The sequence below is a fragment of the Doryrhamphus excisus genome, unplaced genomic scaffold (assembly GCF_030265055.1).
Source record: "Doryrhamphus excisus isolate RoL2022-K1 unplaced genomic scaffold, RoL_Dexc_1.0 HiC_scaffold_25, whole genome shotgun sequence".
Classification (NCBI taxonomy): domain Eukaryota; kingdom Metazoa; phylum Chordata; class Actinopteri; order Syngnathiformes; family Syngnathidae; genus Doryrhamphus; species Doryrhamphus excisus.
Genome location: NW_026652243.1, coordinates 322,501 through 340,905, shown reverse-complemented (window position 1 = coordinate 340,905; position 18,405 = coordinate 322,501). Strand labels below are relative to the sequence as shown.

General features: G+C 52.5%; 41 non-coding genes and 40 pseudogenes across 41 annotated transcripts; all 81 read right to left on the bottom strand.

Annotated features, from left to right (window-relative positions):
• Positions 1-38: 38 nt before the first annotated feature.
• Positions 39-157, bottom strand: LOC131116380 (5S ribosomal RNA). Its single transcript, XR_009123630.1, has one exon. It is a non-coding gene; the product is annotated as a 5S ribosomal RNA (ribosomal RNA).
• Positions 158-269: 112 nt separating this feature from the next.
• Positions 270-378, bottom strand: LOC131113500 (5S ribosomal RNA; annotated as a pseudogene).
• A 112-nt stretch (positions 379-490) lies between these two features.
• Positions 491-599, bottom strand: LOC131113793 (5S ribosomal RNA; annotated as a pseudogene).
• Positions 600-711: 112 nt separating this feature from the next.
• Positions 712-840, bottom strand: LOC131118022 (5S ribosomal RNA; annotated as a pseudogene).
• A 111-nt stretch (positions 841-951) lies between these two features.
• Positions 952-1,070, bottom strand: LOC131116912 (5S ribosomal RNA). Its single transcript, XR_009124145.1, has one exon. It is a non-coding gene; the product is annotated as a 5S ribosomal RNA (ribosomal RNA).
• Positions 1,071-1,182: 112 nt separating this feature from the next.
• Positions 1,183-1,291, bottom strand: LOC131113133 (5S ribosomal RNA; annotated as a pseudogene).
• Positions 1,292-1,403: 112 nt separating this feature from the next.
• Positions 1,404-1,522, bottom strand: LOC131116379 (5S ribosomal RNA). Its single transcript, XR_009123629.1, has one exon. It is a non-coding gene; the product is annotated as a 5S ribosomal RNA (ribosomal RNA).
• Positions 1,523-1,634: 112 nt separating this feature from the next.
• On the bottom strand, positions 1,635-1,743 carry LOC131113499 (5S ribosomal RNA; annotated as a pseudogene).
• A 112-nt stretch (positions 1,744-1,855) lies between these two features.
• Positions 1,856-1,964, bottom strand: LOC131114159 (5S ribosomal RNA; annotated as a pseudogene).
• A 112-nt stretch (positions 1,965-2,076) lies between these two features.
• LOC131118237 (5S ribosomal RNA) lies at positions 2,077-2,195 on the bottom strand. Its single transcript, XR_009125403.1, has one exon. It is a non-coding gene; the product is annotated as a 5S ribosomal RNA (ribosomal RNA).
• Positions 2,196-2,307: 112 nt separating this feature from the next.
• On the bottom strand, positions 2,308-2,416 carry LOC131112382 (5S ribosomal RNA; annotated as a pseudogene).
• Positions 2,417-2,528: 112 nt separating this feature from the next.
• On the bottom strand, positions 2,529-2,637 carry LOC131114158 (5S ribosomal RNA; annotated as a pseudogene).
• Positions 2,638-2,749: 112 nt separating this feature from the next.
• On the bottom strand, positions 2,750-2,868 carry LOC131115346 (5S ribosomal RNA). The gene has a single exon (XR_009122628.1). It is a non-coding gene; the product is annotated as a 5S ribosomal RNA (ribosomal RNA).
• Positions 2,869-2,980: 112 nt separating this feature from the next.
• Positions 2,981-3,099, bottom strand: LOC131119139 (5S ribosomal RNA). The gene has a single exon (XR_009126266.1). It is a non-coding gene; the product is annotated as a 5S ribosomal RNA (ribosomal RNA).
• Positions 3,100-3,211: 112 nt separating this feature from the next.
• Positions 3,212-3,330, bottom strand: LOC131116134 (5S ribosomal RNA). The gene has a single exon (XR_009123395.1). It is a non-coding gene; the product is annotated as a 5S ribosomal RNA (ribosomal RNA).
• Positions 3,331-3,441: 111 nt separating this feature from the next.
• LOC131111601 (5S ribosomal RNA) lies at positions 3,442-3,550 on the bottom strand (annotated as a pseudogene).
• Positions 3,551-3,661: 111 nt separating this feature from the next.
• LOC131115600 (5S ribosomal RNA) lies at positions 3,662-3,780 on the bottom strand. The gene has a single exon (XR_009122877.1). It is a non-coding gene; the product is annotated as a 5S ribosomal RNA (ribosomal RNA).
• A 112-nt stretch (positions 3,781-3,892) lies between these two features.
• LOC131116243 (5S ribosomal RNA) lies at positions 3,893-4,011 on the bottom strand. The gene has a single exon (XR_009123499.1). It is a non-coding gene; the product is annotated as a 5S ribosomal RNA (ribosomal RNA).
• A 112-nt stretch (positions 4,012-4,123) lies between these two features.
• Positions 4,124-4,242, bottom strand: LOC131119021 (5S ribosomal RNA). The gene has a single exon (XR_009126153.1). It is a non-coding gene; the product is annotated as a 5S ribosomal RNA (ribosomal RNA).
• A 112-nt stretch (positions 4,243-4,354) lies between these two features.
• On the bottom strand, positions 4,355-4,473 carry LOC131111472 (5S ribosomal RNA). Its single transcript, XR_009121183.1, has one exon. It is a non-coding gene; the product is annotated as a 5S ribosomal RNA (ribosomal RNA).
• Positions 4,474-4,584: 111 nt separating this feature from the next.
• LOC131117536 (5S ribosomal RNA) lies at positions 4,585-4,703 on the bottom strand. The gene has a single exon (XR_009124751.1). It is a non-coding gene; the product is annotated as a 5S ribosomal RNA (ribosomal RNA).
• Positions 4,704-4,815: 112 nt separating this feature from the next.
• LOC131117570 (5S ribosomal RNA) lies at positions 4,816-4,934 on the bottom strand. The gene has a single exon (XR_009124784.1). It is a non-coding gene; the product is annotated as a 5S ribosomal RNA (ribosomal RNA).
• A 112-nt stretch (positions 4,935-5,046) lies between these two features.
• On the bottom strand, positions 5,047-5,155 carry LOC131111735 (5S ribosomal RNA; annotated as a pseudogene).
• Positions 5,156-5,267: 112 nt separating this feature from the next.
• LOC131116378 (5S ribosomal RNA) lies at positions 5,268-5,386 on the bottom strand. The gene has a single exon (XR_009123628.1). It is a non-coding gene; the product is annotated as a 5S ribosomal RNA (ribosomal RNA).
• A 112-nt stretch (positions 5,387-5,498) lies between these two features.
• LOC131114412 (5S ribosomal RNA) lies at positions 5,499-5,617 on the bottom strand. The gene has a single exon (XR_009121723.1). It is a non-coding gene; the product is annotated as a 5S ribosomal RNA (ribosomal RNA).
• A 112-nt stretch (positions 5,618-5,729) lies between these two features.
• On the bottom strand, positions 5,730-5,848 carry LOC131115507 (5S ribosomal RNA). Its single transcript, XR_009122783.1, has one exon. It is a non-coding gene; the product is annotated as a 5S ribosomal RNA (ribosomal RNA).
• Positions 5,849-5,960: 112 nt separating this feature from the next.
• LOC131118906 (5S ribosomal RNA) lies at positions 5,961-6,079 on the bottom strand. Its single transcript, XR_009126047.1, has one exon. It is a non-coding gene; the product is annotated as a 5S ribosomal RNA (ribosomal RNA).
• A 112-nt stretch (positions 6,080-6,191) lies between these two features.
• LOC131111460 (5S ribosomal RNA) lies at positions 6,192-6,310 on the bottom strand. The gene has a single exon (XR_009121172.1). It is a non-coding gene; the product is annotated as a 5S ribosomal RNA (ribosomal RNA).
• Positions 6,311-6,421: 111 nt separating this feature from the next.
• LOC131117535 (5S ribosomal RNA) lies at positions 6,422-6,540 on the bottom strand. The gene has a single exon (XR_009124750.1). It is a non-coding gene; the product is annotated as a 5S ribosomal RNA (ribosomal RNA).
• A 112-nt stretch (positions 6,541-6,652) lies between these two features.
• On the bottom strand, positions 6,653-6,771 carry LOC131117569 (5S ribosomal RNA). Its single transcript, XR_009124783.1, has one exon. It is a non-coding gene; the product is annotated as a 5S ribosomal RNA (ribosomal RNA).
• Positions 6,772-6,883: 112 nt separating this feature from the next.
• On the bottom strand, positions 6,884-6,992 carry LOC131111734 (5S ribosomal RNA; annotated as a pseudogene).
• Positions 6,993-7,104: 112 nt separating this feature from the next.
• Positions 7,105-7,223, bottom strand: LOC131116377 (5S ribosomal RNA). The gene has a single exon (XR_009123627.1). It is a non-coding gene; the product is annotated as a 5S ribosomal RNA (ribosomal RNA).
• Positions 7,224-7,335: 112 nt separating this feature from the next.
• LOC131113497 (5S ribosomal RNA) lies at positions 7,336-7,444 on the bottom strand (annotated as a pseudogene).
• A 112-nt stretch (positions 7,445-7,556) lies between these two features.
• LOC131114157 (5S ribosomal RNA) lies at positions 7,557-7,665 on the bottom strand (annotated as a pseudogene).
• A 112-nt stretch (positions 7,666-7,777) lies between these two features.
• On the bottom strand, positions 7,778-7,896 carry LOC131117699 (5S ribosomal RNA). The gene has a single exon (XR_009124909.1). It is a non-coding gene; the product is annotated as a 5S ribosomal RNA (ribosomal RNA).
• Positions 7,897-8,008: 112 nt separating this feature from the next.
• On the bottom strand, positions 8,009-8,137 carry LOC131118529 (5S ribosomal RNA; annotated as a pseudogene).
• A 112-nt stretch (positions 8,138-8,249) lies between these two features.
• On the bottom strand, positions 8,250-8,358 carry LOC131112381 (5S ribosomal RNA; annotated as a pseudogene).
• A 112-nt stretch (positions 8,359-8,470) lies between these two features.
• Positions 8,471-8,589, bottom strand: LOC131117980 (5S ribosomal RNA). Its single transcript, XR_009125177.1, has one exon. It is a non-coding gene; the product is annotated as a 5S ribosomal RNA (ribosomal RNA).
• A 112-nt stretch (positions 8,590-8,701) lies between these two features.
• Positions 8,702-8,810, bottom strand: LOC131112940 (5S ribosomal RNA; annotated as a pseudogene).
• Positions 8,811-8,922: 112 nt separating this feature from the next.
• Positions 8,923-9,031, bottom strand: LOC131113825 (5S ribosomal RNA; annotated as a pseudogene).
• A 112-nt stretch (positions 9,032-9,143) lies between these two features.
• Positions 9,144-9,272, bottom strand: LOC131118021 (5S ribosomal RNA; annotated as a pseudogene).
• Positions 9,273-9,384: 112 nt separating this feature from the next.
• Positions 9,385-9,503, bottom strand: LOC131116361 (5S ribosomal RNA). Its single transcript, XR_009123611.1, has one exon. It is a non-coding gene; the product is annotated as a 5S ribosomal RNA (ribosomal RNA).
• Positions 9,504-9,615: 112 nt separating this feature from the next.
• Positions 9,616-9,724, bottom strand: LOC131112075 (5S ribosomal RNA; annotated as a pseudogene).
• Positions 9,725-9,836: 112 nt separating this feature from the next.
• LOC131118528 (5S ribosomal RNA) lies at positions 9,837-9,965 on the bottom strand (annotated as a pseudogene).
• A 112-nt stretch (positions 9,966-10,077) lies between these two features.
• On the bottom strand, positions 10,078-10,186 carry LOC131112379 (5S ribosomal RNA; annotated as a pseudogene).
• A 112-nt stretch (positions 10,187-10,298) lies between these two features.
• On the bottom strand, positions 10,299-10,417 carry LOC131117979 (5S ribosomal RNA). The gene has a single exon (XR_009125176.1). It is a non-coding gene; the product is annotated as a 5S ribosomal RNA (ribosomal RNA).
• A 112-nt stretch (positions 10,418-10,529) lies between these two features.
• LOC131112939 (5S ribosomal RNA) lies at positions 10,530-10,638 on the bottom strand (annotated as a pseudogene).
• A 112-nt stretch (positions 10,639-10,750) lies between these two features.
• LOC131113026 (5S ribosomal RNA) lies at positions 10,751-10,859 on the bottom strand (annotated as a pseudogene).
• A 112-nt stretch (positions 10,860-10,971) lies between these two features.
• LOC131118020 (5S ribosomal RNA) lies at positions 10,972-11,100 on the bottom strand (annotated as a pseudogene).
• A 111-nt stretch (positions 11,101-11,211) lies between these two features.
• Positions 11,212-11,330, bottom strand: LOC131116360 (5S ribosomal RNA). Its single transcript, XR_009123610.1, has one exon. It is a non-coding gene; the product is annotated as a 5S ribosomal RNA (ribosomal RNA).
• Positions 11,331-11,442: 112 nt separating this feature from the next.
• Positions 11,443-11,551, bottom strand: LOC131113132 (5S ribosomal RNA; annotated as a pseudogene).
• Positions 11,552-11,663: 112 nt separating this feature from the next.
• Positions 11,664-11,782, bottom strand: LOC131116376 (5S ribosomal RNA). Its single transcript, XR_009123626.1, has one exon. It is a non-coding gene; the product is annotated as a 5S ribosomal RNA (ribosomal RNA).
• A 112-nt stretch (positions 11,783-11,894) lies between these two features.
• On the bottom strand, positions 11,895-12,003 carry LOC131113496 (5S ribosomal RNA; annotated as a pseudogene).
• Positions 12,004-12,115: 112 nt separating this feature from the next.
• On the bottom strand, positions 12,116-12,224 carry LOC131114156 (5S ribosomal RNA; annotated as a pseudogene).
• Positions 12,225-12,336: 112 nt separating this feature from the next.
• LOC131118226 (5S ribosomal RNA) lies at positions 12,337-12,455 on the bottom strand. The gene has a single exon (XR_009125392.1). It is a non-coding gene; the product is annotated as a 5S ribosomal RNA (ribosomal RNA).
• A 112-nt stretch (positions 12,456-12,567) lies between these two features.
• On the bottom strand, positions 12,568-12,676 carry LOC131113495 (5S ribosomal RNA; annotated as a pseudogene).
• Positions 12,677-12,788: 112 nt separating this feature from the next.
• LOC131114155 (5S ribosomal RNA) lies at positions 12,789-12,897 on the bottom strand (annotated as a pseudogene).
• Positions 12,898-13,009: 112 nt separating this feature from the next.
• LOC131118214 (5S ribosomal RNA) lies at positions 13,010-13,128 on the bottom strand. Its single transcript, XR_009125380.1, has one exon. It is a non-coding gene; the product is annotated as a 5S ribosomal RNA (ribosomal RNA).
• A 112-nt stretch (positions 13,129-13,240) lies between these two features.
• On the bottom strand, positions 13,241-13,349 carry LOC131112378 (5S ribosomal RNA; annotated as a pseudogene).
• A 112-nt stretch (positions 13,350-13,461) lies between these two features.
• LOC131114153 (5S ribosomal RNA) lies at positions 13,462-13,570 on the bottom strand (annotated as a pseudogene).
• Positions 13,571-13,682: 112 nt separating this feature from the next.
• Positions 13,683-13,801, bottom strand: LOC131115345 (5S ribosomal RNA). Its single transcript, XR_009122626.1, has one exon. It is a non-coding gene; the product is annotated as a 5S ribosomal RNA (ribosomal RNA).
• Positions 13,802-13,913: 112 nt separating this feature from the next.
• Positions 13,914-14,032, bottom strand: LOC131118792 (5S ribosomal RNA). Its single transcript, XR_009125943.1, has one exon. It is a non-coding gene; the product is annotated as a 5S ribosomal RNA (ribosomal RNA).
• Positions 14,033-14,144: 112 nt separating this feature from the next.
• Positions 14,145-14,263, bottom strand: LOC131119191 (5S ribosomal RNA). Its single transcript, XR_009126318.1, has one exon. It is a non-coding gene; the product is annotated as a 5S ribosomal RNA (ribosomal RNA).
• Positions 14,264-14,374: 111 nt separating this feature from the next.
• Positions 14,375-14,483, bottom strand: LOC131111600 (5S ribosomal RNA; annotated as a pseudogene).
• A 111-nt stretch (positions 14,484-14,594) lies between these two features.
• On the bottom strand, positions 14,595-14,713 carry LOC131115599 (5S ribosomal RNA). Its single transcript, XR_009122876.1, has one exon. It is a non-coding gene; the product is annotated as a 5S ribosomal RNA (ribosomal RNA).
• Positions 14,714-14,825: 112 nt separating this feature from the next.
• On the bottom strand, positions 14,826-14,944 carry LOC131115506 (5S ribosomal RNA). Its single transcript, XR_009122782.1, has one exon. It is a non-coding gene; the product is annotated as a 5S ribosomal RNA (ribosomal RNA).
• Positions 14,945-15,056: 112 nt separating this feature from the next.
• LOC131118677 (5S ribosomal RNA) lies at positions 15,057-15,175 on the bottom strand. Its single transcript, XR_009125835.1, has one exon. It is a non-coding gene; the product is annotated as a 5S ribosomal RNA (ribosomal RNA).
• Positions 15,176-15,287: 112 nt separating this feature from the next.
• Positions 15,288-15,406, bottom strand: LOC131119180 (5S ribosomal RNA). Its single transcript, XR_009126307.1, has one exon. It is a non-coding gene; the product is annotated as a 5S ribosomal RNA (ribosomal RNA).
• Positions 15,407-15,517: 111 nt separating this feature from the next.
• LOC131117534 (5S ribosomal RNA) lies at positions 15,518-15,636 on the bottom strand. Its single transcript, XR_009124749.1, has one exon. It is a non-coding gene; the product is annotated as a 5S ribosomal RNA (ribosomal RNA).
• Positions 15,637-15,748: 112 nt separating this feature from the next.
• Positions 15,749-15,867, bottom strand: LOC131117568 (5S ribosomal RNA). The gene has a single exon (XR_009124782.1). It is a non-coding gene; the product is annotated as a 5S ribosomal RNA (ribosomal RNA).
• Positions 15,868-15,979: 112 nt separating this feature from the next.
• On the bottom strand, positions 15,980-16,088 carry LOC131111733 (5S ribosomal RNA; annotated as a pseudogene).
• Positions 16,089-16,200: 112 nt separating this feature from the next.
• On the bottom strand, positions 16,201-16,319 carry LOC131116374 (5S ribosomal RNA). Its single transcript, XR_009123624.1, has one exon. It is a non-coding gene; the product is annotated as a 5S ribosomal RNA (ribosomal RNA).
• Positions 16,320-16,431: 112 nt separating this feature from the next.
• LOC131113494 (5S ribosomal RNA) lies at positions 16,432-16,540 on the bottom strand (annotated as a pseudogene).
• A 112-nt stretch (positions 16,541-16,652) lies between these two features.
• LOC131114152 (5S ribosomal RNA) lies at positions 16,653-16,761 on the bottom strand (annotated as a pseudogene).
• A 112-nt stretch (positions 16,762-16,873) lies between these two features.
• LOC131118203 (5S ribosomal RNA) lies at positions 16,874-16,992 on the bottom strand. Its single transcript, XR_009125369.1, has one exon. It is a non-coding gene; the product is annotated as a 5S ribosomal RNA (ribosomal RNA).
• Positions 16,993-17,104: 112 nt separating this feature from the next.
• Positions 17,105-17,213, bottom strand: LOC131112376 (5S ribosomal RNA; annotated as a pseudogene).
• A 112-nt stretch (positions 17,214-17,325) lies between these two features.
• Positions 17,326-17,454, bottom strand: LOC131118527 (5S ribosomal RNA; annotated as a pseudogene).
• A 112-nt stretch (positions 17,455-17,566) lies between these two features.
• LOC131112375 (5S ribosomal RNA) lies at positions 17,567-17,675 on the bottom strand (annotated as a pseudogene).
• A 112-nt stretch (positions 17,676-17,787) lies between these two features.
• LOC131117978 (5S ribosomal RNA) lies at positions 17,788-17,906 on the bottom strand. Its single transcript, XR_009125175.1, has one exon. It is a non-coding gene; the product is annotated as a 5S ribosomal RNA (ribosomal RNA).
• Positions 17,907-18,018: 112 nt separating this feature from the next.
• LOC131112938 (5S ribosomal RNA) lies at positions 18,019-18,127 on the bottom strand (annotated as a pseudogene).
• A 112-nt stretch (positions 18,128-18,239) lies between these two features.
• LOC131113824 (5S ribosomal RNA) lies at positions 18,240-18,348 on the bottom strand (annotated as a pseudogene).
• Between the last annotated feature and the right edge of the window lie 57 nt (positions 18,349-18,405).

Below are 18,405 nucleotides of genomic sequence, written 5' to 3'. Positions count from 1 at the left end.
GCGCCCTCTGCTGTCAGGCAAGAGCAGAAACCATGAAAAGCTTACAGCACCTGGTATTCCCAGGCGGTCTCCCATCCAAGTACTAACCAGGCCCGCCCCTGCTTAGCTTCTGAGATCGGACGAGATCGGGCGTTTTCAGGGTAGTATGGCCGTAAGCTGCCACATCAACTGAAAAGATCCTATTTGAAGGCGACGCAGGCCAAACTAGACTCCAGCAAATAATGTCAAACAGCGCCCTCTGCTGTCAGGCAAGAGCAGAAACCATGAAAAGCTTACAGCACCTGGTATTCCCAGGCGGTCTCCCATCCAAGTACTAACCAGGCCCGCCCCTGCTTAGCTTCCGAGATCGGGCGTTTTCAGGGTAGTATGGCCAAAAACTGCCAGGTCAACTGAAAAGATCCTATTTGAAGGTGACGCAGGCCAAACTAGACTCCAGCAAAAAGTGTCAAACAGCGCCCTCTGCTGTCAGGCAAGAGCAGAAACCATAAAAAGCTTACAGCACCTGGTATTCCCTGGCGGTCTCCCATCCAAGTACTAACCAGGCCCGCCCCTGCTTAGCTTCCGAGATCGGGCATTTTCAGGGTAGTGTGGCCGTAAGCTGCCAGGGCAACTGAAAAGATCCTATTTGAAGTTGACGCAGGCCAAACTAGACTCCAGTAAAAAGTGTCAAACATCGCCCTCTGCTGTCAGGCAAGAGCAGAAACCATAAAAAGCTTACAGCACCTGGTATTCCCAGGCGGTCTCCCACCCAAGTACTAACCAGGCCCACCCCTGCTTAGCTTCCGAGATCGGATGAGATCGGACGAGATCGGGCGTTTTCAGGGTAGTATGGCCGTAAGCTGCCAGGTCAACTGAAAAGATCCTATTGAAGGTGACGCAGGCCAAACTAGACTCCAGCAAAAAGTGTCAAACAGCGCCCTCTGCTGTCAGGCAAGAGCAGAAACCATAAAAGGCTTACAGCACCTGGTATTGCCAGGTGGTCTCCCATCGAAGTACTAACCAGGCCCACCCCTGCTTAGCTTCCGAGATCGGACGAGATCGGGCGTTTTCAGGGTAGTATGGCCGTAAGCTGCCACATCAACTGAAAAGATCCTATTTGAAGGCGACGCAGGCCAAACTAGACTCCAGCAAAAAGTGTCAAACAGCGCCCTCTGCTGTCAGGCAAGAGCAGAAACCATAAAAAGCTTACAGCACCTGGTATTCCCAGGCGGTCTCCCATCCAAGTACTAACCAGGCACGCCCCTGCTTAGCTTCCGAGATCGGGCGTTTTCAGGGTAGTATGGCCGTAAGCTGCCAGGTCAACTGAAAAGATCCTATTTGAAGGTGACGCAGGCCAAACTAGACTCCAGCAAAACATGTCAAACAGCGCCCTCTGCTGTCAGGCAAGAGCAGAAACCATGAAAAGCTTACAGCACCTGGTATTCCCAGGCGGTCTCCCATCCAAGTACTAACCAGGCCCGCCCCTGCTTAGCTTCTGAGATCGGACGAGATCGGGCGTTTTCAGGGTAGTATGGCCGTAAGCTGCCACATCAACTGAAAAGATCCTATTTGAAGGCGACGCAGGCCAAACTAGACTCCAGCAAATAATGTCAAACAGCGCCCTCTGCTGTCAGGCAAGAGCAGAAACCATGAAAAGCTTACAGCACCTGGTATTCCCAGGCGGTCTCCCATCCAAGTACTAACCAGGCCCGCCCCTGCTTAGCTTCCGAGATCGGGCGTTTTCAGGGTAGTATGGCCAAAAACTGCCAGGTCAACTGAAAAGATCCTATTTGAAGGTGACGCAGGCCAAACTAGACTCCAGCAAAAAGTGTCAAACAGCGCCCTCTGCTGTCAGGCAAGAGCAGAAACCATAAAAAGCTTACAGCACCTGGTATTCCCTGGCGGTCTCCCATCCAAGTACTAACCAGGCGCACCCCTGCTTAGCTTCCGAGATCAGGCGTTTTCAGGGTAGTGTGGCTGTAAGCTGCCAGGGCAACTGTAAAGATCCTATTTGAAGGCCACGCAGGCCAAACTAGACTCCAGCAAAAAGTGTCAAACAGCGCCCTCTGCTGTCAGGCAAGAGCAGAAACCATAAAAGGCTTACAGCACCTGGTATTCCCAGGCGGTCTCCCATCCAAGTACTAACCAGGCCCGCCCCTGCTTAGCTTCCGAGATCGGACGAGATCGGGCGTTTTCAGGGTAGTATGGCCGTAAGCTGCCAGGTCAACTGAAAAGATCCTATTTGAAGGTGACGCAGGCCAAACTAGACTCCAGCAAAACATGTCAAACAGCGCCCTCTGCTGTCAGGCAAGAGCAGAAACCATAAAAAGCTTACAGCACCTGGTATTCCCAGGCGGTCTCCCATCCAAGTACTAACCAGGCCCGCCCCTGCTTAGCTTCCGAGATCGGGCGTTTTCAGGGTAGTGTGGCCGTAAGCTGCCAGGGCAACTAAAAAGATCCTATTTGAAGTTGACGCAGGCCAAACTAGACTCCAGTAAAAAGTGTCAAACATCGCCCTCTGCTGTCAGGCAAGAGCAGAAACCATAAAAAGCTTACAGCACCTGGTATTCCCTGGCGGTCTCCCATCCAAGTACTAACCAGGCGCACCCCTGCTTAGCTTCCGAGATCAGGCGTTTTCAGGGTAGTGTGGCTGTAAGCTGCCAGGGCAACTGTAAAGATCCTATTTGAAGGCCACGCAGGCCAAACTAGACTCCAGCAAAAAGTGTCAAACAGCGCCCTCTGCTGTCAGGCAAGAGCAGAAACCATAAAAGGCTTACAGCACCTGGTATTCCCAGGCGGTCTCCCATCCAAGTACTAACCAGGCCCGCCCCTGCTTAGCTTCCGAGATCGGACGAGATCGGGCGTTTTCAGGGTAGTATGGCCATAAGCTGCCAGGACAACTGTAAAGATCCTATTTGAAGGCGACGCAGGCCAAACTAGACTCCAGCAAAAAGTGTCAAACAGCGCCCTCTGCTGTCAGGCAAGAGCAGAAACCATAAAAGGCTTACAGCACCTGGTATTCCCAGGCGGTCTCCCATCCAAGTACTAACCAGGCCCACCCCTGCTTAGCTTCCGAGATCGGACGAGATCGGGCGTTTTCAGGGTAGTATGGCCGTAAGCTGCCAGGGCAACTGAAAAGATCCTATTTGAAGAAGACGCAGGCCAAACTAGACTCCAGCAAAAAGTGTCAAACAGCGCCCTCTGCTGTCAGGCAAGAGCAGAAACCATGAAAAGCTTACAGCACCTGGTATTCCCAGGCGGTCTCCCATCCAAGTACTAACCAGGCCCGCCCCTGCTTAGCTTCTGAGATCGGACGAGATCAGGCGTTTTCAGGGTGGTATGGCCGTAAGCTGCCAGGACAACTGAAAAGATCTTATTTGAAGGCGACGCAGGCCAAACTAGATCCAGCAAAAAGTGTCAAACAGCGCCCTCTGCTGTCAGGCTAGAGCAGAAACCATAAAAAGCTTACAGCACCTGGTATTCCCAGGCGGTCTCCCATCCAAGTACTAACCAGGCCCTCCCCTGCTTAGCTTCCGAGATCGGGCGTTTTCAGGGTAGTATGGCCGTAAGCTGCCAGGACAACTGAAAAGATCTTATTTGAAGGCGACGCAGGCCAAACTAGATCCAGTAAAAAGTGTCAAACAGCGCCCTCTGCTGTCAGGCTAGAGAAGAAACCATAAAAAGCTCACAGCACCTGGTATTCCCAGGCGGTCTCCCATCCAAGTACTAACCAGGCCCGCCCCTGCTTAGCTTCCGAGATCGGACGAGATCGGGCGTTTTCAGGGTAGTATGGCCGTAAGCTGCCAGGTCAACTGAAAAGATCCTATTTGAAGGTGACGCAGGCCAAACTAGACTCCAGCAAAACATGTCAAACAGCGCCCTCTGCTGTCAGGCAAGAGCAGAAACCATAAAAAGCTTACAGCACCTGGTATTCCCAGGCGGTCTCCCATTCAAGTACTAACCAGGCCCGCCCCTGCTTCGCTTCCGAGATCGGACGAGATCGGGCGTTTTCAGGGTAGTATGGCCGTAAGCTGCCAGGACAACTGTAAAGATCCTATTTGAAGGCGACGCAGGCCAAACTAGACTCCAGCAAAAAGTGTCAAACAGCGCCCTCTGCTGTCAGGCAAGAGCAGAAACCATAAAAGGCTTACAGCACCTGGTATTCCCAGGCGGTCTCCCATCCAAGTACTAACCAGGCCCACCCCTGCTTAGCTTCCGAGATCGGACGAGATCGGGCGTTTTCAGGGTAGTATGGCCGTAAGCTGCCAGGGCAACTGAAAAGATCCTATTTGAAGAAGACGCAGGCCAAACTAGACTCCAGCAAAAAGTGTCAAACAGCGCCCTCTGCTGTCAGGCAAGAGCAGAAACCATGAAAAGCTTACAGCACCTGGTATTCCCAGGCGGTCTCCCATCCAAGTACTAACCAGGCCCGCCCCTGCTTAGCTTCCGAGATCGGACGAGATCAGGCGTTTTCAGGGTGGTATGGCCGTAAGCTGCCAGGACAACTGAAAAGATCTTATTTGAAGGCGACGCAGGCCAAACTAGATCCAGTAAAAAGTGTCAAACAGCGCCCTCTGCTGTCAGGCTAGAGAAGAAACCATAAAAAGCTCACAGCACCTGGTATTCCCAGGCGGTCTCCCATCCAAGTACTAACCAGGCCCGCCCCTGCTTCGCTTCCGAGATCGGACGAGACCGGGCGTTTTCAGGGTAGTATGGCCGTAAGCTGCCAGGGCAACTGAAAAGATCCTATTTGAAGGCGACGCAGGCCAAACTAGACTCCAGCAAAAAGTGTCAAACAGCGCCCTCTGCTGTTAGGCAAGAGCAGAAACCATAAAAAGCTTACAGCACCTGGTATTCCCAGGCGGTCTCCCATTCAAGTACTAACCAGGCCCGCCCCTGCTTAGCCTCCGAGATCGGACGAGATCGGGCGTTTTCAAGGTAGTATGGCCGTAAGCTGCCAGGTCAACTGAAAAGATCCTATTTGAAGGTGACGCAGGCCAAACTAGACTCCAGCAAAACATGTCAAACAGCGCCCTCTGCTGTCAGGCAAGAGCAGAAACCATAAAAAGCTTACAGCACCTGGTATTCCCAGGCGGTCTCCCATCCAAGTACTAACCAGGCCCGCCCCTGCTTAGCTTCCGAGATCGGGCGTTTTCAGGGTAGTATGGCCGTAAGCTGCCAGGTCAACTGAAAAGATCCTATTTGAAGGTGACGCAGGCCAAACTAGACTCCAGCAAAACATGTCAAACAGCGCCCTCTGCTGTCAGGCAAGAGCAGAAACCATGAAAAGCTTACAGCACCTGGTATTCCCAGGCGGTCTCCCATCCAAGTACTAACCAGGCCCGCCCCTGCTTAGCTTCTGAGATCGGACGAGATCGGGCGTTTTCAGGGTAGTATGGCCGTAAGCTGCCACATCAACTGAAAAGATCCTATTTGAAGGCGACGCAGGCCAAACTAGACTCCAGCAAATAATGTCAAACAGCGCCCTCTGCTGTCAGGCAAGAGCAGAAACCATGAAAAGCTTACAGCACCTGGTATTCCCAGGCGGTCTCCCATCCAAGTACTAACCAGGCCCGCCCCTGCTTAGCTTCCGAGATCGGACGAGATCGGGCGTTTTCAGGGTAGTATGGCCGTAAGCTGCCAGGTCAACTGAAAAGATCCTATTTGAAGGTGACGCAGGCCAAACTAGACTCCAGCAAAACATGTCAAACAGCGCCCTCTGCTGTCAGGCAAGAGCAGAAACCATAAAAAGCTTACAGCACCTGGTATTCCCAGGCGGTCTCCCATTCAAGTACTAACCAGGCCCGCCCCTGCTTAGCTTCCGAGATCGGACGAGATCGGGCGTTTTCAGGGTAGTATGGCCGTAAGCTGCCAGGACAACTGTAAAGATCCTATTTGAAGGCGACGCAGGCCAAACTAGACTCCAGCAAAAAGTGTCAAACAGCGCCCTCTGCTGTCAGGCAAGAGCAGAAACCATAAAAGGCTTACAGCACCTGGTATTCCCAGGCGGTCTCCCATCCAAGTACTAACCAGGCCCACCCCTGCTTAGCTTCCGAGATCGGACGAGATCGGGCGTTTTCAGGGTAGTATGGCCGTAAGCTGCCAGGGCAACTGAAAAGATCCTATTTGAAGAAGACGCAGGCCAAACTAGACTCCAGCAAAAAGTGTCAAACAGCGCCCTCTGCTGTCAGGCAAGAGCAGAAACCATGAAAAGCTTACAGCACCTGGTATTCCCAGGCGGTCTCCCATCCAAGTACTAACCAGGCCCGCCCCTGCTTAGCTTCCGAGATCGGACGAGATCAGGCGTTTTCAGGGTGGTATGGCCGTAAGCTGCCAGGACAACTGAAAAGATCTTATTTGAAGGCGACGCAGGCCAAACTAGATCCAGTAAAAAGTGTCAAACAGCGCCCTCTGCTGTCAGGCTAGAGAAGAAACCATAAAAAGCTCACAGCACCTGGTATTCCCAGGCGGTCTCCCATCCAAGTACTAACCAGGCCCGCCCCTGCTTCGCTTCCGAGATCGGACGAGACCGGGCGTTTTCAGGGTAGTATGGCCGTAAGCTGCCAGGGCAACTGAAAAGATCCTATTTGAAGGCGACGCAGGCCAAACTAGACTCCTGCAAAAAGTGTCAAACAGCGCCCTCTGCTGTTAGGCAAGAGCAGAAACCATAAAAAGCTTACAGCACCTGGTATTCCCAGGCGGTCTCCCATTCAAGTACTAACCAGGCCCGCCCCTGCTTAGCCTCCGAGATCGGACGAGATCGGGCGTTTTCAAGGTAGTATGGCCGTAAGCTGCCAGGTCAACTGAAAAGATCCTATTTGAAGGTGACGCAGGCCAAACTAGACTCCAGCAAAACATGTCAAACAGCGCCCTCTGCTGTCAGGCAAGAGCAGAAACCATAAAAAGCTTACAGCACCTGGTATTCCCAGGCGGTCTCCCATCCAAGTACTAACCAGGCCCGCCCCTGCTTAGCTTCCGAGATCGGGCGTTTTCAGGGTAGTATGGCCGTAAGCTGCCAGGTCAACTGAAAAGATCCTATTTGAAGGTGACGCAGGCCAAACTAGACTCCAGCAAAACATGTCAAACAGCGCCCTCTGCTGTCAGGCAAGAGCAGAAACCATGAAAAGCTTACAGCACCTGGTATTCCCAGGCGGTCTCCCATCCAAGTACTAACCAGGCCCGCCCCTGCTTAGCTTCTGAGATCGGACGAGATCGGGCGTTTTCAGGGTAGTATGGCCGTAAGCTGCCACATCAACTGAAAAGATCCTATTTGAAGGCGACGCAGGCCAAACTAGACTCCAGCAAATAATGTCAAACAGCGCCCTCTGCTGTCAGGCAAGAGCAGAAACCATGAAAAGCTTACAGCACCTGGTATTCCCAGGCGGTCTCCCATCCAAGTACTAACCAGGCCCGCCCCTGCTTAGCTTCCGAGATCGGGCGTTTTCAGGGTAGTATGGCCAAAAACTGCCAGGTCAACTGAAAAGATCCTATTTGAAGGTGACGCAGGCCAAACTAGACTCCAGCAAAAAGTGTCAAACAGCGCCCTCTGCTGTCAGGCAAGAGCAGAAACCATAAAAAGCTTACAGCACCTGGTATTCCCTGGCGGTCTCCCATCCAAGTACTAACCAGGCGCACCCCTGCTTAGCTTCCGAGATCAGGCGTTTTCAGGGTAGTGTGGCTGTAAGCTGCCAGGGCAACTGTAAAGATCCTATTTGAAGGCCACGCAGGCCAAACTAGACTCCAGCAAAAAGTGTCAAACAGCGCCCTCTGCTGTCAGGCAAGAGCAGAAACCATAAAAGGCTTACAGCACCTGGTATTCCCAGGCGGTCTCCCATCCAAGTACTAACCAGGCCCGCCCCTGCTTAGCTTCCGAGATGGGACGAGATCGGGCGTTTTCAGGGTAGTATGGCCGTAAGCTGCCAGGTCAACTGAAAAGATCCTATTTGAAGGTGACGCAGGCCAAACTAGACTCCAGCAAAACATGTCAAACAGCGCCCTCTGCTGTCAGGCAAGAGCAGAAACCATAAAAAGCTTACAGCACCTGGTATTCCCAGGCGGTCTCCCATCCAAGTACTAACCAGGCCCACCCCTGCTTAGCTTCCGAGATCGGATGAGATCGGACGAGATTGGGCGTTTTCAGGGTAGTATGGCCGTAAGCTGCCAGGGCAACTGAAAAGATCCTATTTGAAGAAGACGCAGGCCAAACTAGACTCCAGCAAAAAGTGTCAAACAGCGCCCTCTGCTGTCAGGCAAGAGCAGAAACCATAAAAAGCTTACAGCACCTGGTATTCCCAGGCGGTCTCCCATCCAAGTACTAACCAGGCCCGCCCCTGCTTAGCTTCCGAGATCGGGCGTTTTCAGGGTAGTGTGGCCGTAAGCTGCCAGGGCAACTGAAAAGATCCTATTTGAAGTTGACGCAGGCCAAACTAGACTCCAGCAAAAAGTGTCAAACAGCGCCCTCTGCTGTCAGGCAAGAGCAGAAACCATAAAAAGCTTACAGCACCTGGTATTCCCAGGCGGTCTACCATCCAAGTACTAACCAGGCCGGCCCCTGCTTAGCTTCCGAGATCGGACGAGACCGGGCGTTTTCAGGGTAGTATGGCCGTAAGCTGCCAGGGCAACTGAAAAGATCCTATTTGAAGGCGACGCAGGCCAAACTAGACTCCAGCAAAAAGTGTCAAACAGCGCCCTCTGCTGTTAGGCAAGAGCAGAAACCATAAAAAGCTTACAGCACCTGGTATTCCCAGGCGGTCTCCCATCCAAGTACTAACCAGGCCCGCCCCTGCTTAGCTTCCGAGATCGGGCGTTTTCAGGGTAGTATGGCCAAAAGCTGCCAAGGCAACTGAAAAGATCCTATTTGAAGGCGACGCAGGACAAACTAGACTCCAGCAAAAAGTGTCAAACAGCGCCCTCTGCTGTCAGGCAAGAGCAGAAACCATAAAAAGCTAACAGCACCTGGTATTCCCAGGCGGTCTCCCATCCAAGTACTAACCAGGCCCGCCCCTGCTTAGCTTCCGAGATCGGGCATTTTCAGGGTAGTGTGGCCGTAAGCTAACAGGGCAACTGAAAAGATCCTATTTGAAGTTGACGCAGGCCAAACTAGACTCCAGTAAAAAGTGTCAAACATCGCCCTCTGCTGTCAGGCAAGAGCAGAAACCATAAAAAGCTTACAGCACCTGGTATTCCCAGGCGGTCTCCCACCCAAGTACTAACCAGGCCCACCCCTGCTTAGCTTCCGAGATCGGATGAGATCGGACGAGATCGGGCGTTTTCAGGGTAGTATGGCCGTAAGCTGCCAGGTCAACTGAAAAGATCCTATTTGAAGGTGACGCAGGCCAAACTAGACTCCAGCAAAAAGTGTCAAACAGCGCCCTCTGCTGTCAGGCAAGAGCAGAAACCATAAAAGGCTTACAGCACCTGGTATTGCCAGGTGGTCTCCCATCCAAGTACTAACCAGGCCCACCCCTGCTTAGCTTCCGAGATCGGACGAGATCGGGCGTTTTCAGGGTAGTATGGCCGTAAGCTGCCAGGTCAACTGAAAAGATCCTATTTGAAGGTGACGCAGGCCAAACTAGACTCCAGCAAAACATGTCAAACAGCGCCCTCTGCTGTCAGGCAAGAGCAGAAACCATAAAAAGCTTACAGCACCTGGTATTCCCAGGCGGTCTCCCATCCAAGTACTAACCAGGCCCACCCCTGCTTAGCTTCCGAGATCGGGCGTTTTCAGGGTAGTGTGGCCGTAAGCTGCCAGGGCAACTGAAAAGATCCTATTTGAAGTTGACGCAGGCCAAACTAGACTCCAGTAAAAAGTGTCAAACATCGCCCTCTGCTGTCAGGCAAGAGCAGAAACCATAAAAAGCTTACAGCACCTGGTATTCCCAGGCGGTCTCCCATCCAAGTACTAACCAGGCCCACCCCTGCTTAGCTTCCGAGATCGGATGAGATCGGACGAGATTGGGCGTTTTCAGGGTAGTATGGCCGTAAGCTGCCAGGGCAACTGAAAAGATCCTATTTGAAGAAGACGCAGGCCAAACTAGACTCCAGCAAAAAGTGTCAAACAGCGCCCTCTGCTATCAGGCAAGAGCAGAAACCATAAAAAGCTTACAGCACCTGGTATTCCCAGGCGGTCTCCCATCCAAGTACTAACCAGGCCCGCCCCTGCTTAGCTTCCGAGATCGGGCGTTTTCAGGGTAGTGTGGCCGTAAGCTGCCAGGGCAACTGAAAAGATCCTATTTGAAGTTGACGCAGGCCAAACTAGACTCCAGCAAAAAGTGTCAAACAGCGCCCTCTGCTGTCAGGCAAGAGCAGAAACCATAAAAAGCTTACAGCACCTGGTATTCCCAGGCGGTCTACCATCCAAGTACTAACCAGGCCGGCCCCTGCTTAGCTTCCGAGATCGGACGAGACCGGGCGTTTTCAGGGTAGTATGGCCGTAAGCTGCCAGGGCAACTGAAAAGATCCTATTTGAAGGCGACGCAGGCCAAACTAGACTCCAGCAAAAAGTGTCAAACAGCGCCCTCTGCTGTTAGGCAAGAGCAGAAACCATAAAAAGCTTACAGCACCTGGTATTCCCAGGCGGTCTCCCATCCAAGTACTAACCAGGCCCGCCCCTGCTTAGCTTCCGAGATCGGGCGTTTTCAGGGTAGTATGGCCAAAAGCTGCCAAGGCAACTGAAAAGATCCTATTTGAAGGCGACGCAGGACAAACTAGACTCCAGCAAAAAGTGTCAAACAGCGCCCTCTGCTGTCAGGCAAGAGCAGAAACCATAAAAAGCTTACAGCACCTGGTATTCCCAGGCGGTCTCCCATCCAAGTACTAACCAGGCCCGCCCCTGCTTAGCTTCCGAGATCGGGCATTTTCAGGGTAGTGTGGCCGTAAGCTGCCAGGGCAACTGAAAAGATCCTATTTGAAGTTGACGCAGGCCAAACTAGACTCCAGTAAAAAGTGTCAAACATCGCCCTCTGCTGTCAGGCAAGAGCAGAAACCATAAAAAGCTTACAGCACCTGGTATTCCCAGGCGGTCTCCCACCCAAGTACTAACCAGGCCCACCCCTGCTTAGCTTCCGAGATCGGATGAGATCGGACGAGATCGGGCGTTTTCAGGGTAGTATGGCCGTAAGCTGCCAGGTCAACTGAAAAGATCCTATTGAAGGTGACGCAGGCCAAACTAGACTCCAGCAAAAAGTGTCAAACAGCGCCCTCTGCTGTCAGGCAAGAGCAGAAACCATAAAAGGCTTACAGCACCTGGTATTGCCAGGTGGTCTCCCATCCAAGTACTAACCAGGCCCACCCCTGCTTAGCTTCCGAGATCGGACGAGATCGGGCGTTTTCAGGGTAGTATGGCCGTAAGCTGCCACATCAACTGAAAAGATCCTATTTGAAGGCGACGCAGGCCAAACTAGACTCCAGCAAAAAGTGTCAAACAGCGCCCTCTGCTGTCAGGCAAGAGCAGAAACCATAAAAAGCTTACAGCACCTGGTATTCCCAGGCGGTCTCCCATCCAAGTACTAACCAGGCACGCCCCTGCTTAGCTTCCGAGATCGGGCGTTTTCAGGGTAGTATGGCCGTAAGCTGCCAGGTCAACTGAAAAGATCCTATTTGAAGGTGACGCAGGCCAAACTAGACTCCAGCAAAACATGTCAAACAGCGCCCTCTGCTGTCAGGCAAGAGCAGAAACCATGAAAAGCTTACAGCACCTGGTATTCCCAGGCGGTCTCCCATCCAAGTACTAACCAGGCCCGCCCCTGCTTAGCTTCTGAGATCGGACGAGATCGGGCGTTTTCAGGGTAGTATGGCCGTAAGCTGCCACATCAACTGAAAAGATCCTATTTGAAGGCGACGCAGGCCAAACTAGACTCCAGCAAATAATGTCAAACAGCGCCCTCTGCTGTCAGGCAAGAGCAGAAACCATGAAAAGCTTACAGCACCTGGTATTCCCAGGCGGTCTCCCATCCAAGTACTAACCAGGCCCGCCCCTGCTTAGCTTCCGAGATCGGGCGTTTTCAGGGTAGTATGGCCAAAAACTGCCAGGTCAACTGAAAAGATCCTATTTGAAGGTGACGCAGGCCAAACTAGACTCCAGCAAAAAGTGTCAAACAGCGCCCTCTGCTGTCAGGCAAGAGCAGAAACCATAAAAAGCTTACAGCACCTGGTATTCCCTGGCGGTCTCCCATCCAAGTACTAACCAGGCGCACCCCTGCTTAGCTTCCGAGATCAGGCGTTTTCAGGGTAGTGTGGCTGTAAGCTGCCAGGGCAACTGTAAAGATCCTATTTGAAGGCCACGCAGGCCAAACTAGACTCCAGCAAAAAGTGTCAAACAGCGCCCTCTGCTGTCAGGCAAGAGCAGAAACCATAAAAGGCTTACAGCACCTGGTATTCCCAGGCGGTCTCCCATCCAAGTACTAACCAGGCCCGCCCCTGCTTAGCTTCCGAGATCGGACGAGATCGGGCGTTTTCAGGGTAGTATGGCCGTAAGCTGCCAGGTCAACTGAAAAGATCCTATTTGAAGGTGACGCAGGCCAAACTAGACTCCAGCAAAACATGTCAAACAGCGCCCTCTGCTGTCAGGCAAGAGCAGAAACCATGAAAAGCTTACAGCACCTGGTATTCCCAGGCGGTCTCCCATCCAAGTACTAACCAGGCCCGCCCCTGCTTAGCTTCCGAGATCGGGCGTTTTCAGGGTAGTATGGCCAAAAACTGCCAGGTCAACTGAAAAGATCCTATTTGAAGGTGACGCAGGCCAAACTAGACTCCAGCAAAAAGTGTCAAACAGCGCCCTCTGCTGTCAGGCAAGAGCAGAAACCATAAAAAGCTTACAGCACCTGGTATTCCCTGGCGGTCTCCCATCCAAGTACTAACCAGGCGCACCCCTGCTTAGCTTCCGAGATCAGGCGTTTTCAGGGTAGTGTGGCTGTAAGCTGCCAGGGCAACTGTAAAGATCCTATTTGAAGGCCACGCAGGCCAAACTAGACTCCAGCAAAAAGTGTCAAACAGCGCCCTCTGCTGTCAGGCAAGAGCAGAAACCATAAAAGGCTTACAGCACCTGGTATTCCCAGGCGGTCTCCCATCCAAGTACTAACCAGGCCCGCCCCTGCTTAGCTTCCGAGATCGGACGAGATCGGGCGTTTTCAGGGTAGTATGGCCGTAAGCTGCCAGGTCAACTGAAAAGATCCTATTTGAAGGTGACGCAGGCCAAACTAGACTCCAGCAAAACATGTCAAACAGCGCCCTCTGCTGTCAGGCAAGAGCAGAAACCATAAAAAGCTTACAGCACCTGGTATTCCCAGGCGGTCTCCCATCCAAGTACTAACCAGGCCCGCCCCTGCTTAGCTTCCGAGATCGGGCGTTTTCAGGGTAGTGTGGCCGTAAGCTGCCAGGGCAACTAAAAAGATCCTATTTGAAGTTGACGCAGGCCAAACTAGACTCCAGTAAAAAGTGTCAAACATCGCCCTCTGCTGTCAGGCAAGAGCAGAAACCATAAAAAGCTTACAGCACCTGGTATTCCCTGGCGGTCTCCCATCCAAGTACTAACCAGGCGCACCCCTGCTTAGCTTCCGAGATCAGGCGTTTTCAGGGTAGTGTGGCTGTAAGCTGCCAGGGCAACTGTAAAGATCCTATTTGAAGGCCACGCAGGCCAAACTAGACTCCAGCAAAAAGTGTCAAACAGCGCCCTCTGCTGTCAGGCAAGAGCAGAAACCATAAAAGGCTTACAGCACCTGGTATTCCCAGGCGGTCTCCCATCCAAGTACTAACCAGGCCCGCCCCTGCTTAGCTTCCGAGATCGGACGAGATCGGGCGTTTTCAGGGTAGTATGGCCATAAGCTGCCAGGACAACTGTAAAGATCCTATTTGAAGGCGACGCAGGCCAAACTAGACTCCAGCAAAAAGTGTCAAACAGCGCCCTCTGCTGTCAGGCAAGAGCAGAAACCATAAAAGGCTTACAGCACCTGGTATTCCCAGGCGGTCTCCCATCCAAGTACTAACCAGGCCCACCCCTGCTTAGCTTCCGAGATCGGACGAGATCGGGCGTTTTCAGGGTAGTATGGCCGTAAGCTGCCAGGGCAACTGAAAAGATCCTATTTGAAGAAGACGCAGGCCAAACTAGACTCCAGCAAAAAGTGTCAAACAGCGCCCTCTGCTGTCAGGCAAGAGCAGAAACCATGAAAAGCTTACAGCACCTGGTATTCCCAGGCGGTCTCCCATCCAAGTACTAACCAGGCCCGCCCCTGCTTAGCTTCCGAGATCGGACGAGATCAGGCGTTTTCAGGGTGGTATGGCCGTAAGCTGCCAGGACAACTGAAAAGATCTTATTTGAAGGCGACGCAGGCCAAACTAGATCCAGCAAAAAGTGTCAAACAGCGCCCTCTGCTGTCAGGCTAGAGCAGAAACCATAAAAAGCTTACAGCACCTGGTATTCCCAGGCGGTCTCCCATCCAAGTACTAACCAGGCCCTCCCCTGCTTAGCTTCCGAGATCGGGCGTTTTCAGGGTAGTATGGCCGTAAGCTGCCAGGACAACTGAAAAGATCTTATTTGAAGGCGACGCAGGCCAAACTAGATCCAGTAAAAAGTGTCAAACAGCGCCCTCTGCTGTCAGGCTAGAGAAGAAACCATAAAAAGCTCACAGCACCTGGTATTCCCAGGCGGTCTCCCATCCAAGTACTAACCAGGCCCGCCCCTGCTTAGCTTCCGAGATCGGACGAGATCGGGCGTTTTCAGGGTAGTATGGCCGTAAGCTGCCAGGTCAACTGAAAAGATCCTATTTGAAGGTGACGCAGGCCAAACTAGACTCCAGCAAAACATGTCAAACAGCGCCCTCTGCTGTCAGGCAAGAGCAGAAACCATAAAAAGCTTACAGCACCTGGTATTCCCAGGCGGTCTCCCATTCAAGTACTAACCAGGCCCGCCCCTGCTTAGCTTCCGAGATCGGACGAGATCGGGCGTTTTCAGGGTAGTATGGCCGTAAGCTGCCAGGACAACTGTAAAGATCCTATTTGAAGGCGACGCAGGCCAAACTAGACTCCAGCAAAAAGTGTCAAACAGCGCCCTCTGCTGTCAGGCAAGAGCAGAAACCATAAAAGGCTTACAGCACCTGGTATTCCCAGGCGGTCTCCCATCCAAGTACTAACCAGGCCCACCCCTGCTTAGCTTCCGAGATCGGACGAGATCGGGCGTTTTCAGGGTAGTATGGCCGTAAGCTGCCAGGGCAACTGAAAAGATCCTATTTGAAGAAGACGCAGGCCAAACTAGACTCCAGCAAAAAGTGTCAAACAGCGCCCTCTGCTGTCAGGCAAGAGCAGAAACCATGAAAAGCTTACAGCACCTGGTATTCCCAGGCGGTCTCCCATCCAAGTACTAACCAGGCCCGCCCCTGCTTAGCTTCCGAGATCGGACGAGATCAGGCGTTTTCAGGGTGGTATGGCCGTAAGCTGCCAGGACAACTGAAAAGATCTTATTTGAAGGCGACGCAGGCCAAACTAGATCCAGTAAAAAGTGTCAAACAGCGCCCTCTGCTGTCAGGCTAGAGAAGAAACCATAAAAAGCTCACAGCACCTGGTATTCCCAGGCGGTCTCCCATCCAAGTACTAACCAGGCCCGCCCCTGCTTCGCTTCCGAGATCGGACGAGACCGGGCGTTTTCAGGGTAGTATGGCCGTAAGCTGCCAGGGCAACTGAAAAGATCCTATTTGAAGGCGACGCAGGCCAAACTAGACTCCAGCAAAAAGTGTCAAACAGCGCCCTCTGCTGTTAGGCAAGAGCAGAAACCATAAAAAGCTTACAGCACCTGGTATTCCCAGGCGGTCTCCCATTCAAGTACTAACCAGGCCCGCCCCTGCTTAGCCTCCGAGATCGGACGAGATCGGGCGTTTTCAAGGTAGTATGGCCGTAAGCTGCCAGGTCAACTGAAAAGATCCTATTTGAAGGTGACGCAGGCCAAACTAGACTCCATCAAAACATGTCAAACAGCGCCCTCTGCTGTCAGGCAAGAGCAGAAACCATAAAAAGCTTACAGCACCTGGTATTCCCAGGCGGTCTCCCATCCAAGTACTAACCAGGCCCGCCCCTGCTTAGCTTCCGAGATCGGGCGTTTTCAGGGTAGTATGGCCGTAAGCTGCCAGGTCAACTGAAAAGATCCTATTTGAAGGTGACGCAGGCCAAACTAGACTCCAGCAAAACATGTCAAACAGCGCCCTCTGCTGTCAGGCAAGAGCAGAAACCATGAAAAGCTTACAGCACCTGGTATTCCCAGGCGGTCTCCCATCCAAGTACTAACCAGGCCCGCCCCTGCTTAGCTTCTGAGATCGGACGAGATCGGGCGTTTTCAGGGTAGTATGGCCGTAAGCTGCCACATCAACTGAAAAGATCCTATTTGAAGGCGACGCAGGCCAAACTAGACTCCAGCAAATAATGTCAAACAGCGCCCTCTGCTGTCAGGCAAGAGCAGAAACCATGAAAAGCTTACAGCACCTGGTATTCCCAGGCGGTCTCCCATCCAAGTACTAACCAGGCCCGCCCCTGCTTAGCTTCCGAGATCGGGCGTTTTCAGGGTAGTATGGCCAAAAACTGCCAGGTCAACTGAAAAGATCCTATTTGAAGGTGACGCAGGCCAAACTAGACTCCAGCAAAAAGTGTCAAACAGCGCCCTCTGCTGTCAGGCAAGAGCAGAAACCATAAAAAGCTTACAGCACCTGGTATTCCCTGGCGGTCTCCCATCCAAGTACTAACCAGGCGCACCCCTGCTTAGCTTCCGAGATCAGGCGTTTTCAGGGTAGTGTGGCTGTAAGCTGCCAGGGCAACTGTAAAGATCCTATTTGAAGGCCACGCAGGCCAAACTAGACTCCAGCAAAAAGTGTCAAACAGCGCCCTCTGCTGTCAGGCAAGAGCAGAAACCATAAAAGGCTTACAGCACCTGGTATTCCCAGGCGGTCTCCCATCCAAGTACTAACCAGGCCCGCCCCTGCTTAGCTTCCGAGATCGGACGAGATCGGGCGTTTTCAGGGTAGTATGGCCGTAAGCTGCCAGGTCAACTGAAAAGATCCTATTTGAAGGTGACGCAGGCCAAACTAGACTCCAGCAAAACATGTCAAACAGCGCCCTCTGCTGTCAGGCAAGAGCAGAAACCATAAAAAGCTTACAGCACCTGGTATTCCCAGGCGGTCTCCCATCCAAGTACTAACCAGGCCCGCCCCTGCTTAGCTTCCGAGATCGGGCGTTTTCAGGGTAGTGTGGCCGTAAGCTGCCAGGGCAACTAAAAAGATCCTATTTGAAGTTGACGCAGGCCAAACTAGACTCCAGTAAAAAGTGTCAAACATCGCCCTCTGCTGTCAGGCAAGAGCAGAAACCATAAAAAGCTTACAGCACCTGGTATTCCCAGGCGGTCTCCCATCCAAGTACTAACCAGGCCCACCCCTGCTTAGCTTCCGAGATCGGATGAGATCGGACGAGATTGGGCGTTTTCAGGGTAGTATGGCCGTAAGCTGCCAGGGCAACTGAAAAGATCCTATTTGAAGAAGACGCAGGCCAAACTAGACTCCAGCAAAAAGTGTCAAACAGCGCCCTCTGCTGTCAGGCAAGAGCAGAAACCATAAAAAGCTTACAGCACCTGGTATTCCCAGGCGGTCTCCCATCCAAGTACTAACCAGGCCCGCCCCTGCTTAGCTTCCGAGATCGGGCGTTTTCAGGGTAGTGTGGCCGTAAGCTGCCAGGGCAACTGAAAAGATCCTATTTGAAGTTGACGCAGGCCAAACTAGACTCCAGCAAAAAGTGTCAAACAGCGCCCTCTGCTGTCAGGCAAGAGCAGAAACCATAAAAAGCTTACAGCACCTGGTATTCCCAGGCGGTCTACCATCCAAGTACTAACCAGGCCGGCCCCTGCTTAGCTTCCGAGATCGGACGAGACCGGGCGTTTTCAGGGTAGTATGGCCGTAAGCTGCCAGGGCAACTGAAAAGATCCTATTTGAAGGCGACGCAGGCCAAACTAGACTCCAGCAAAAAGTGTCAAACAGCGCCCTCTGCTGTTAGGCAAGAGCAGAAACCATAAAAAGCTTACAGCACCTGGTATTCCCAGGCGGTCTCCCATCCAAGTACTAACCAGGCCCGCCCCTGCTTAGCTTCCGAGATCGGGCGTTTTCAGGGTAGTATGGCCAAAAGCTGCCAAGGCAACTGAAAAGATCCTATTTGAAGGCGACGCAGGACAAACTAGACTCCAGCAAAAAGTGTCAAACAGCGCCCTCTGCTGTCAGGCAAGAGCAGAAACCATAAAAAGCTAACAGCACCTGGTATTCCCAGGCGGTCTCCCATCCAAGTACTAACCAGGCCCGCCCCTGCTTAGCTTCCGAGATCGGGCATTTTCAGGGTAGTGTGGCCGTAAGCTAACAGGGCAACTGAAAAGATCCTATTTGAAGTTGACGCAGGCCAAACTAGACTCCA